The sequence below is a fragment of the Coregonus clupeaformis genome, unplaced genomic scaffold, assembly GCF_020615455.1.
Source record: "Coregonus clupeaformis isolate EN_2021a unplaced genomic scaffold, ASM2061545v1 scaf0272, whole genome shotgun sequence".
Classification (NCBI taxonomy): domain Eukaryota; kingdom Metazoa; phylum Chordata; class Actinopteri; order Salmoniformes; family Salmonidae; genus Coregonus; species Coregonus clupeaformis.
In genome coordinates, this window is record NW_025533727.1 from 312,801 (window position 1) to 325,000 (window position 12,200).

The following is a 12,200-nucleotide window of genomic DNA, read 5'->3' on the forward strand; positions in this document are numbered from 1 at the left end:
CTTGAAGAACTTCAAAGTAGCCCAACTATCGTTCAGGTTGTGCAGTGGACTATTTTATGTGAAGTTGAAGATGCTCATTTGAAAATGTGGACTGAATTGCCCTAAAATATAATTTTATGGCGTATCGATAATGACGACCGTCCTATCCTGTAACATTGGGGTTTACTACGCTGAAATCGGATCTCAAATACATTTGTATATGCGTGGGGAAATTATCTAGCATAGCCTTGGATACTTTGACCACAATCGTCATGAACTCTGAAAAGCCCAATTTTCTATCCCAACCTGTCGTGAAGAACATTTTCGTGTATCGAAATGGAGATCCCTTTTACGAGGCTCGCCGGTTAGTGGTAACCCAAAAGAGAGTGTCCAATTTTGACACTTTTCTTCGAGATGTGACGGGGGGTGTGCAGGCTCCGTTCGGAGCGGTTCGGAACATCTACACCCCTAAAATGGGGCATCGGGTGGCCTGCCTGGACCACCTGCAGAGCGGGGAACAATATGTCGCTGCCGGGAGAGAGAAATTCAAGAAATTGGAGTGAGTAAGATAATTATGTGTGTGTAATAATTGTCTGTTGTATTAGTTAATGTAGATTATTGAATGATTCATTGATGTTCATTGATACTGAATGACAGACTCGCTGTCTGTGATGTTCACATTTCATAGTCAAGTTGAGCTCACGTTACTGATGTTGCGTAAAATAGTGATAACCCTAAGTTGAACTGTTACAATTGGACGGTGTTCCCTAAATATGTACTGTACCTACTATAATTATTTATCTGTAAAGCAGCCTTTTGTTAAAGGGTTTGTAGAGATGGCATTTGATCCACACTCCTTATATAATATATTCTTAGTAATGTATCCTCGTATTTTATCACTGAAAGGTTTTACATGATAACTGTCACTCCATTGTAATTGCAATTACTTAGATTTGTAGAGATGGCATTGTGGCATTTGGACCACACTCCTCCTAGACACATATTCAGTTAAATTTCTGAACAATTAACCAATTATACCACAGATAATTGCAGTGTGTGTGTATAACTTTGCCACTCCATTGTAATTGCAGTTACTCACAGATAGGATCCAGAAAGAAAAAGATGCTTCAAACTATTTCAGGGCAGGTAAGATGACTTGTTACAATATCTTCCATTCACATCACTTTACCAGGAGAAACTCACTAGATCATGTCTTTTACTGGTCCTGGCTTGCTGGCCATGACATTTGGCCTTCAAAAGGAAACATGTTTTGCATGTCAACATTCACTCACAAGAAGCCCTGTCTTCTGGGTGCCTGTTTGAGAAGCCCTGTCCTATGGGTGCCTGTTTGAGAAGCTCTGGCCTTTGGGTGCCTGTTTGAGAAGCCCTGGCCTCTGGGTGCCTGTTTGATAAGCCCTGTCCTCTGGGTGCCTGTTTGAGAAGCCCTGTCCTCTGGGTGCCTGTTTGAGAAGCCCTGGCCTCTGGGTGCCTGTTTGAGAAGCCCTGTCCTCTGGGTGCCCGTTTGAGAAGCCCTGGCCTCTGGGTGCCTGTTTGAGAAGCCCTGGCCTCTGGGTGCCTGTTTGAGAAGCCCTGTCCTCTGAGTGCCCGTTTGAGAAGCCCTGGCCTCTGGGTGCCTGTTTGAGAAGCCCTGGCCTCTGGGTGCCTGTTTGAGAAGCGCTGTCCTCTGGGTACCCGTTTGAGAAAAATCAGCTAAGAAAGGTGTAACGTAGAAGCTGCATGTATCTAACTATAGTTGACAAACAAATGGCCTACCAAATGTCCGACATTATAATATGGCCTGCCAAATGTCAGATATTATATAATATGGCCTAGCAAATGTCGGAAATAAGAAGCAGAAACTCGTCTAAATTAGGTGTGAAAGTAGCCAGTAGTCTAGGCTATACGGTCCAGTATGGAGTATCAGCAAAATCAATTATTATGGAATTATGGTGGATCGATCCGCCAGGTAGCCTACTTTCTGAAGTGATTTGTTTGACAATCAGATGAAAACGTCATCACAGAACACCCACGATCTGTGAAACTGAGCCTGTGCAGACCACGAAAAACAACAGTAAACGAAACGGGATAAAATGTATCCCGTCTAAGATTAGCATATCCCAGGAATCTTATTCGGGTATCTCATAACCGGGATCGAAGCTTTTTGGGGTTATTGTAAATGGGATATGATGTTTGTATGCGTCAACTCGAAAACAGAATACTTGAGTATCCCGAATAATAACAGGATATTGGTGTGCATGTAAACGTGGTCAGTGCTGTTTGAGAAAATTCAGCTTAGCGAGGTGAATGGCAGTGTTTAGTCACCTCCTTTGTGGTTTGTGAATAATCACTTTGTTGGCGGATCAGTGACTATGAATTATTAATGTATGATCATAATCAGCCTCCTTCAATACATCTTTAATCTGGAATACATCTTTAATCAACCATTGTTGGCCGCGAAGAGCCTTGTGGTCAGATATATATCTTACCACACACCGAGCGGTGGAAACACTGACGTCACTCGTCCGTGGCCACCTTGTCCAGAGCCAAGGGTTTTTATTTACAATCAGCACAGGCTTTGTCCCAAATGGCACCCTATTCCCTATATAGTGCACCACTTTTGACCAGGGTCCATAGGGCCTATTGTGCTCTGGCCAAAAGTAGGGCACTATATAGGGAATAGGGTGCCATTTGGGGCAGAGCCACTGCATGGTTTCTGTTGTAATCATGACTAGTGAAGGTTTAATAGGCCAATCTATATATGAGAGCCACGCTCACGACTGCCATGTTCCTCTGATTGGTTCAATTAAAGAGGCCCTCAAACAACACTCAGAACCCTGGCTATGGCTAAAGACAGCCTGCTGTGGGTCTGTCTGCCACACTGAAGAGGAAGTAGAGCTAGGATGGACTGTAAGCTAGGTTCAGGACTGTTGCTGCCATCATGGACTGTAAGCTAGGTTCAGGACTGTTGCTGCCATCATGGACTAAGCTAGGTTCAGGACTGTTGTTGCCATCATGGACTGTGAGCTTGGTTCAGGACTGTTGCTGCAATCATGGACTGTAAGCTAGGTTCAGGATTGTTGCTGCCATCATGGACTGTAAGCTAGGTTCAGGACGGTTGCTGCCATCATGGACTGTGAGCTTGGTTCAGGACTGTTGCTGCCATCATGGACTAAGCTAGGTTCAGGACTGTTGCTGCCATCATGGACTGTGAGCTAGGTTCAGGACTGTTGCTGCTATCATAGACTGTGAGCTAGGTTCAGGACTGTTGTTGCCATCATGGACTGTGAGCTAGGTTCAGGACTGTTGCTGCCATCATGGACTGTAAGCTAGGTTCAGGACTGTTGCTGCCATCATGGACTGTAAGCTAGGTTCAGGACTCTTGCTGCCATCATGGACTGTAAGCTAGGTTCAGGACTGTTGCTGCCATCATGGACTGTAAGCTAGGTTCAGGACTGTTGCTGCCATCATGGACTGTAAGCTAGGTTCAGGACTGTTGTTGCCATCATGGACTGTAAGCTAGGTTCAGGACTGTTGCTGCCATCATGGACTGTAAGCTAGGTTCAGGACTGTTGTTGCCATCATGGACTGTAAACTAGGTTCAGGACTGTTGCTGCCATCATGGACTGTGAGCTAGGTTCAGGACTGTTGCTGCCATCATGGACTGTGAGCTAGGTACAGGACTGTTGCTGCAATCATGGACTAAGCTAGGTTCAGGACTGTTGCTGCCATCATGGACTGTGAGCTTGGTTCAGGACTCTTGCTGCCATCATGGACTGTAAACTAGGTTCAGGACTGTTGCTGCCATCATGGACTGTGAGCTAGGTTCAGGACTATTGCTGCCATCATGGACTGTGAGCTAGGTTCAGGACTGTTGCTGCCATCATGGACTGTGAGCTTGGTTCAGGACTGTTGCTGCAATCATGGACTGTGAGCTTGGTTCAGGACTGTTGCTGCCATCATGGACTGTGAGCTTGGTTCAGGACTGTTGCTGCCATCATGGACTGTGAGCTTGGTTCAGGACTGTTGCTGCAATCATGGACTAAGCTAGGTTCAGGACTGTTGCTGCCATCATGGACTGTGAGCTTGGTTCAGGACTGTTGCTGCCATCATGGACTGTGAGCTAGGTTCAGGACTGTTGCTGCCACCATGGACTGTAAGCTAGGTTCAGGACTGTTGCTGCCATCATGGACTGTGAGCTTGGTTCAGGATTGTTGCTGCCACCATGGACTGTAAGCTAGGTTCAGGACTGTTGCTGCCATCATGGACTGTAAGCTAGGTTTAGGACTGTTGCTGCCATCATGGACTGTGAGCTAGGTTCAGGACTGTTGCTGCCATCATGGACTGTAAGCTAGGTTCAGGACTGTTGCTGCCATCATGGACTGTGAGCTAGATTCAGGACTGTTGCTGCCATCATGGCGCATCGGTCAGAATGCAATCAACAAGGATGTGGAGAACAAGGACGTGGAGAACAAGGATGTTGAGATGTGGAGAACCAGGGTGTGGAGAACAAGTATGTGGAGAACCAGGATGTTGAGAACAAGGATGTAGAGAACAAGGATGTGGAGAATAAGGATGTGGAGAACAAGGATGTGGAGAACCAGGATGTGGAGAACCAGGACGTGGAGGACAAGGATGTGGAGAACAAGGACGTGGAGAACAAGGATGTGGAGAACAAGGATGTGGAGAACCAGGATGTAGAGAACAAGGATGTGGTGAACCAGGATGTGGAGAACAAGGATGTGGAGAACCAGGATGTGGAGAACAAGGATGTGGAGAACATGGATGTGGAGAACCAGGACCTGGAGAACAAGGAGGTGGAGAATCAGGACGTGGAGGACAAGGATGTGGAGAACCAGGATGTGGAGAACAAGGATGTGTAGAACCAGGATGTGTAGAACCAGGATGTGGAGAACAAGGATGTGGAGAACCAGAATGTAGAGAACCAGGATGTGGAGAACCAGGATGTGGAGAACAAGGATGTGGAGATGTAGATAACAAGGATGTGGAGAACATGGATGTGGAGAACAAGGATGTAGAGCACCAGGATGTGGAGGACAAGGATGTGGAGGACAAGGATGTGAAGAACAAGGATATGGAGAACTAGGATTTAGAGAACCAGGATGTGGAGAACCAGGATGTGGAGGACAAGGATGTGGAGAACAAGGACGTGGAGAACAAGGATGTGGAGAACAAGGATGTGGAGAACCAGGATGTAGAGAACAAGGATGTGGAGAACCAGGATGTGGAGAACAAGGATGTGGAGAACCAGGATGTGGAGAACAAGGATGTGGAGAACATGGATGTGGAGAACCAGGACCTGGAGAACAAGGAGGTGGATAATCAGGACGTGGAGGACAAGGTTGTGGAGAACCAGGACGTGGAGAACAAGGATGTGTAGAACCAGGATGTGGAGAACAAGGATGTGGAGAACAAGGATGTGGAGAACAAGGATGTGGAGAACCAGAATGTAGAGAACCAGGATGTGGAGAACTAGGATGTGGAGAACAAGGATGTGGAGATGTAGATAACAAGGATGTGGAGAACATGGATGTGGAGAACAAGGATGTAGAGAACCAGGATGTGGAGGACAAGGATGTGGAGTACAAGGATGTGAAGAACAAGGATATGGAGAACCAGGATGTAGAGAACCAGGATGTGGAGGACAAGGATGTGGAGAACAAGGATGTGGAGATGTAGATAACATGGATGTGGAGAACAAGGATGTAGAGAACCAGGATGTGGAGGACAAGGATGTGGAGGACAAGGATTAGAAGAACAAGGATGTGGAGAACCAGGATGTAGAGAACCAGGATGTGGAGGACAAGGATGTGGAGAACAAGGATGTGGAGAACAAGGATGTGGAGAACCAGGATGTAGAGAACCAGGATGTGGAGGACAAGGATGTGGAGGACAAGGATGTGGACAACAAGGATGTGGAGAACCAGGATGTGGAGAACCAGGATGTAGAGAACCAGGATGTGAAGAACCAGGATGTAGAGAACAAGGATGTGGAGAACCAGGATGTAGAGAACCAGGATTTGGAGAACCAGGATTTGGAGAACAAGGGTGTGGAGAACATGGATATGGAGAACCAGGACGTGGAGAACAAGGACGTGGAGAACAAGGATGTTTCTGAAAGGGAGATACAGAATGGAAACATTAGGAACACATAACAGAGGAGCAGACAAAGTAGTCCCAGAGGGTTATCCTACCAGGCAGGTTGAGGAGTTAGAGAGGTAATGTTGATCCCAGAGGGTTATCCTACCAGGCAGGTTGAGGAGTTAGAGAGGTAACATTGATCCCAGAGGGTTATCCTACCAGGCAGGTTGAGGAGTTAGAGAGGTAACGTTGATCACACAGGGTTATCCTACCAGGCAGGTTGAGGAGTTAGAGAGGTAACGTTGATCCCAGAGGGTTATCCTATCAGGCAGGTTGAGGAGTTAGAGAGGTAACGTTGATCCCAGAGGGTTATCCTACCAGGCAGGTTGAGGAGTTAGAGAGGTAACGTTGATCCCAGAGGGTTATCCTACCAGGCAGGTTGAGGAGTTAGAGAGGTAACGTTGATCACAGAGGGTTATCCTACCAGGCAGGTTGAGGAGTTAGAGAGGTAACGTTGATCCCAGAGGGTTATCCTACCAGGCAGGTTGAGGAGTTAGAGAGGTAACGTTGATCCCACAGGGTTATCCTACCAGGCAGGTTGAGGAGTTAGAGAGGTAACGTTGATCCCAGAGGGTTATCCTACCAGGCAGGTTGAGGAGTTAGAGAGGTAACGTTGATCCCACAGGGTTATCCTACCAGGCAGGTTGAGGAGTTAGAGAGGTAACGTTGATCCCACAGGGTTATCCTACCAGGCAGGTTGAGGAGTTAGAGAGGTAACGTTGATCCCAGAGGGTTATCCTACCAGGCAGGTTGAGGAGTTAGAGAGGTAACGTTGATCCCACAGGGTTATCCTACCAGGCAGGTTGAGGAGTTAGAGAGGTAACGTTGATCCCAGAGGGTTATCCTACCAGGCAGGTTGAGGAGTTAGAGAGGTAACGTTGATCACACAGGGTTATCCTACCAGGCAGGTTGAGGAGTTAGAGAGGTAACGTTGATCCCAGAGGGTTATCCTACCAGGCAGGTTGAGGAGTTAGAGAGGTAACGTTGATCCCAGAGGGTTATCCTACCAGGCAGGTTGAGGAGTTAGAGAGGTAACGTTGATCCCAGAGGGTTATCCTACCAGGCAGGTTGAGGAGTTAGAGAGGTAACGTTGATCCCAGAGGGTTATCCTACCAGGCAGGTTGAGGAGTTAGAGAGGTAACGTTGATCCCACAGGGTTATCCTACCAGGCAGGTTGAGGAGTTAGAGAGGTAATGTTGATCTCCCGAGGGTTATCCTACCAGGCAGGTTGAGGAGTTAGAGAGATAACGTTGATCCCAGAGGGTTATCCTACCAGGCAGGTTGAGGAGTTAGAGAGGTAATGTTGATCCCAGAGGGTTATCCTACCAGGCAGGTTGAGGAGTTAGAGAGGTAACGTTGATCCCAGAGGGTTATCCTACCAGGCAGGTTGAGGAGTTAGAGAGGTAACGTTGATCCCAGAGGGTTATCCTACCAGGCAGGTTGAGGAGTTAGAGAGGTAACGTTGATCCCAGAGGGTTATCCTACCAGGCAGGTTGAGGAGTTAGAGAGGTAACGTTGATCCCAGAGGGTTATCCTACCAGGCAGGTTGAGGAGTTAGAGAAGTAACGTTGATCCCAGAGGGTTATCCTACCAGGCAGGTTGAGGAGTTAGAGAGGTAACGTTGATCCCAGAGGGTTATCCTACCAGGCAGGTTGAGGAGTTAGAGAGGTAACGTTGATCCCAGAGGGTTATCCTACCAGGCAGGTTGAGGAGTTAGGGAGGTAACGTTGATCCCAGAGGGTTATCCTACCAGGCAGGTTGAGGAGTTAGAGAGGTAATGTTGATCAACTCTTGAGATCAACTCGGGATAACCAGTCATACTGTGATGCGTGATTTGAAGGAGTCAGGCGCAGGAGGGTAAATCACAGTATACAGAGTTTATTTCGTAATACAGCGTTAACCAGTCCAGTGAGCAAAACCGGCGCAATGGAACAAACAGGCACACAGGGAAAATACCCCGGTAATACAAAATACACTGAGCTCAACCGAGCTACTATCTCCTCACAATAAACAATCACCCACAAGGACAAGGGGGGCAGAGGGAACACTTATACAGGTACTGATGAGGGGAAATGAACCAGGTGTGTGTAATAGACAAGACAAAACAAATGGAATGATGAGATGAGGAGCGGCAGTGGCTAGAAGGCCGGTGACGACGAACGCCGAAGCCTGCCCGAACAAGGAGAGGAGGCAGCTTCGGAGGGAGTCGTGACACATACGAAAGTGGCTCACCTTTTAGCCAGGTAATTTTTATGGCCACGAATCCTCCAGAACTAATCTGCTAATTCCACATAACCTGAATAAAATGACTGAGCAATGAGTTGAGGACCAATGAAAGCAGATTCCCTCCCGCTTGCAAAGATTGCATCATCCCCCTCATTTGAGGAAGATGGTTAATTAAATATTGTATTCATCAAATGTTTTGTGTTTTAAAATAGTAATGTTAAAATATGTATTACACGTTTAGTAATGAAAGAACCACAAAACCAAAGTCGGTATTAATGATAAGTAACAAATTAAAGACTTCTAAAAGCCCTTTCATTTAGATTTCAGCACAAATGAAAATGTGTCACTGACTCGCCCATGGATTGATGTTTCAGCATCGTCTCAATGAAGAGTTGGCCGTTCGACTAAAGCCATGTGCGACAATGCACGCGCAGTTACAAGCCTGCTAGAGTTAGGGGTCAGGCGGACGAGCAATATCCACCGTCGTAGTACAGATGAAGCCTGACCTGGAATGTGAAGCTAACTGAAGCTGGCTAGCTTTAGAAGACCCAGATCTAGCTTGCTCCATAGGATACCCCTCTGGTGACTCCGGGGAATAGGCTTAACATCCAACATCCAGCTGAGGAGACTGCCAGGATAGACATAAAGGAGAAATGAGCATGAGCAAACATCACATGGATATCAAAGGGATATAACGTAGGCCACCGCATATACTGTATACATAAACATTTAGGATTTCTATTTCTCCATACAGTATATAATAACAAAGAGCAATTACTTCATCGTATCACACCCAATGGAAGGATAGGGCATCACCACCATCAACTGAACTGCTAGAAAGGAAGGAGCGTGCAGCTTGTACGGGGAAACAGAGGAGTCAGAAAGGAAGGAAGGAGCGTGCAGCTTGTACGGGGAAACAGAGGAGTCAGAAAGGAAGGAAGGAGCGTGCAGCTTGTACGGGGAAACAGAGGAGTCAGAAAGGAAGGAAGGAGCGTGCAGCTTGTACGGGGAAACAGAAGTCAGAAAGGTAGAGGAGAGGTGATTAAGGGAGAGTGCACACACTCTCACACACACACACACACACACACACACACACACACACACACACACACACACACACACACACACACACACACACACACACACACACACACACACACACACACACACACACACACACACACACACACACACACACACACACACACCACACACACATCCACACACACACACATACATTTTACATTTACGTCATTTAGCAGACGCTCTTATCCAGAGCGACTTACAAATTGGTGCATTCACCCTATAGCCAGTGGGATTTTTTTTGGGGGGGTAGAAGGATTACTTTATCCTATCCCAGGTATTCCTTAAAGAGGTGGGGTTTCAAATGTCTCCGGAAGGTGGTGAGTGACTCCGCTGTCCTGGCGTCGTGAGGGAGCTTGTTCCACCATTGGGGTGCCAGAGCAGCGAACAGTTTTGACTGGGCTGAGCGGGAACTATGCTTCCGCAGAGGAAGGGAGCCAGCAGGCCAGAGGTGGATGAACGCAATGCCCTCGTTTGGGTGTAGGGACTGATCAGAGCCTGAAGGTACGGAGGTGCCGTTCCCCTCACTGCTCCATAGGCAAGCACCATGGTCTTGTAACGGATGTGAGCTTCAACTGGAAGCCAGTGGAGTGTGCGGAGGAGGGGGTGACGTGAGAGAACTTGGGAAGGTTGAACACCAGACGGGCTGCGGCATTCTGGATGAGTTGTAGGGGTTTAATGGCACAGGCAGGGAGCCCAGCCAACAGCGAGTTGCAGTAATCCAGACGGGAGATGACAAGTGCCTGGATTAGGACCTGTGCCGCTTCCTGTGTAAGGCAGGGTCGTACTCTCCGAATGTTGTAGAGCATGAACCTGCAGGATCGGGTCACCGCCTTTATGTTAGCGGAGAACGACAGGGTGTTGTCCAGGGTCACGCCAAGGCTCTTCGCACTCTGGGAGGAGGACACAACGGAGTTGTCAACCGTGATGGCGAGATCATGGAACGGGCAGTCCTTCCCCGGGAGGAAGAGCAGCTCCGTCTTGCCAGGGTTCAGCTTGAGGTGGTGATCCGTCATCCATACTGATATGTCTGCCAGACATGCAGAGATGCGATTCGCCACCTGGTTATCAGAAGGGGGAAAGGAGAAGATTAGTTTTGTATCGTCAGCGTAGCAATGATAGGAGAGGCCATGTGAGGATATGACAGAGCCAAGTGACTTGGTGTATAGGGAGAAAAGGAGAGGGCCTAGAACTGAGCCCTGGGGGACACCAGTGGTGAGAGCACGTGGTGCGGAGACAGCTTTCGCCACGCCACTTGGTAGGAGCGACCGGTCAGGTAGGGACGCAATCCAGGAGTGAGCCGCGCCGGAGATGCCCAGCTCGGAGAGGGTGGAGAGGAGGATCTGATGGTTCACAGTATCAAAGGCAGCAGACAGGTCTAGAAGGACAAGAGCAGAGGAGAGAGAGTTAGCTTTAGCAGTGCGGAGAGCCTCCGTGACACAGAGAAGAGCAGTCTCAGTTGAATGACCAGTCCTGAAACCTGACTGGTTTGGATCAAGAAGGTCATTCTGAGAGAGATAGCAAGAGAGTTGGCTAAAGACGGCACGCTCAATAGTTTTGGAAAGAAAAGAAAGAAGGGATACTGGTCTGTAGTTGTTGACATCAGTGGGATCGAGTGTTGGTTTTTTGAGAAGGGGGAGCAACTCTCGCTCTCTTGAAGACGGAAGGGACATAGCCAGCGGTCAAGGATGAGTTGATCAGCGAGGTGAGGTAGGGGAGAAGGTCACCGGAGATGGTCTGGAGAAGAGAGGAGGGGATGGGGTCAAGCGGGCAGGTTGTTGGGCGGCCTGCAGTCACTAGTCGCAAGATTTTATCTGGAGAGAGAGGGGAGAAAGAAGTCAAAGCATAGGGTAGGGCAGTGTGAGCAGGACCAGCAGTGTCATTAGACATAACAAACGAGGATCGGATGTCGTCAACCTTCTTTTCAAAGTGGTTGACGAAGTCATCCACAGAGAGGGAGGAGGGGGTGGGGGGGGAGGATTCAGCAGTGAGGAGAATGTGGCAAAGAGCTTCCTAGGGTTAGAGGCAGATGCTTGGAATTTAGAGTGGTAGAAAGTGGCCTTAGCAGCAGAAACAGATGAAGAAAATGTAGAGAGGAGGGGAGTGAAAATATGCCAGGTCGGCAGGGAGTTTAGTTTTCTTCCATTTCCGCTCAGCTGCCCGGAGCTCTGTTCTGTGAGCTCGCAATGAGTCATCAAGCCACGGAGCTGGAGGGGAGGACCGAGCCGGCCGGGAGGATAGGGGGACACAGGGAGTCAAAGGATGCAGAAAGGGAGGAGAGGAGGGTTGAGGAGGCAGAATCAGGAGATTGGAGGGAGAAGGATTGAGCAGAGGGAAGAGATGATAGGATGGAAGAGGAGAGAGTAGTGGGAGAGAGAGAGCGAAGGTTGCGGCGGCGCGTTACCATCTGTGTAGGGGCAGAGTGAGTAGTGTTGGAGGAGAGCGAGAGAGAAAAGGATACAAAGTAGTGGTCGGAGACATGGAGGGGAGTTGCAGTGAGATTAGTAGAAGAGCAACATCTAGTAAAGATGAAGTCAAGTGTATTGCCTGCCTTGTGAGTAGGGGGGGATGGTGAGAGGGTGAGGTCAAAAGAGGAGAGGAGTGGAAAGAAGGAGGCAGAGAGAAATGAGTCAAATGTAGACGTAGGGAGGTTGAAATCCCCCAAAACTGTGAAGGGTGAGCCATCCTCAGGAAAGGAACTTATCAAGGCGTCAAGCTCATTGATGAACTCTCCAAGGGAACCTGGAGGGCGA

At 48.4% G+C, this 12,200-nt stretch overlaps 1 long non-coding RNA gene across 1 annotated transcript in view; it reads left to right on the plus strand.

Moving 5' to 3' along the window:
* Positions 1-401: 401 nt before the first annotated feature.
* The window catches only part of LOC121542531, a 15,866-nt gene continuing 4,067 nt past the window's right edge, over positions 402-12,200 (plus strand). The window contains exons 1-2 of the long non-coding RNA XR_005995923.1: positions 402-538; positions 1,071-1,125. This is a non-coding gene — a long non-coding RNA (uncharacterized LOC121542531). The remainder of the gene's footprint in view (positions 539-1,070; positions 1,126-12,200) is intronic.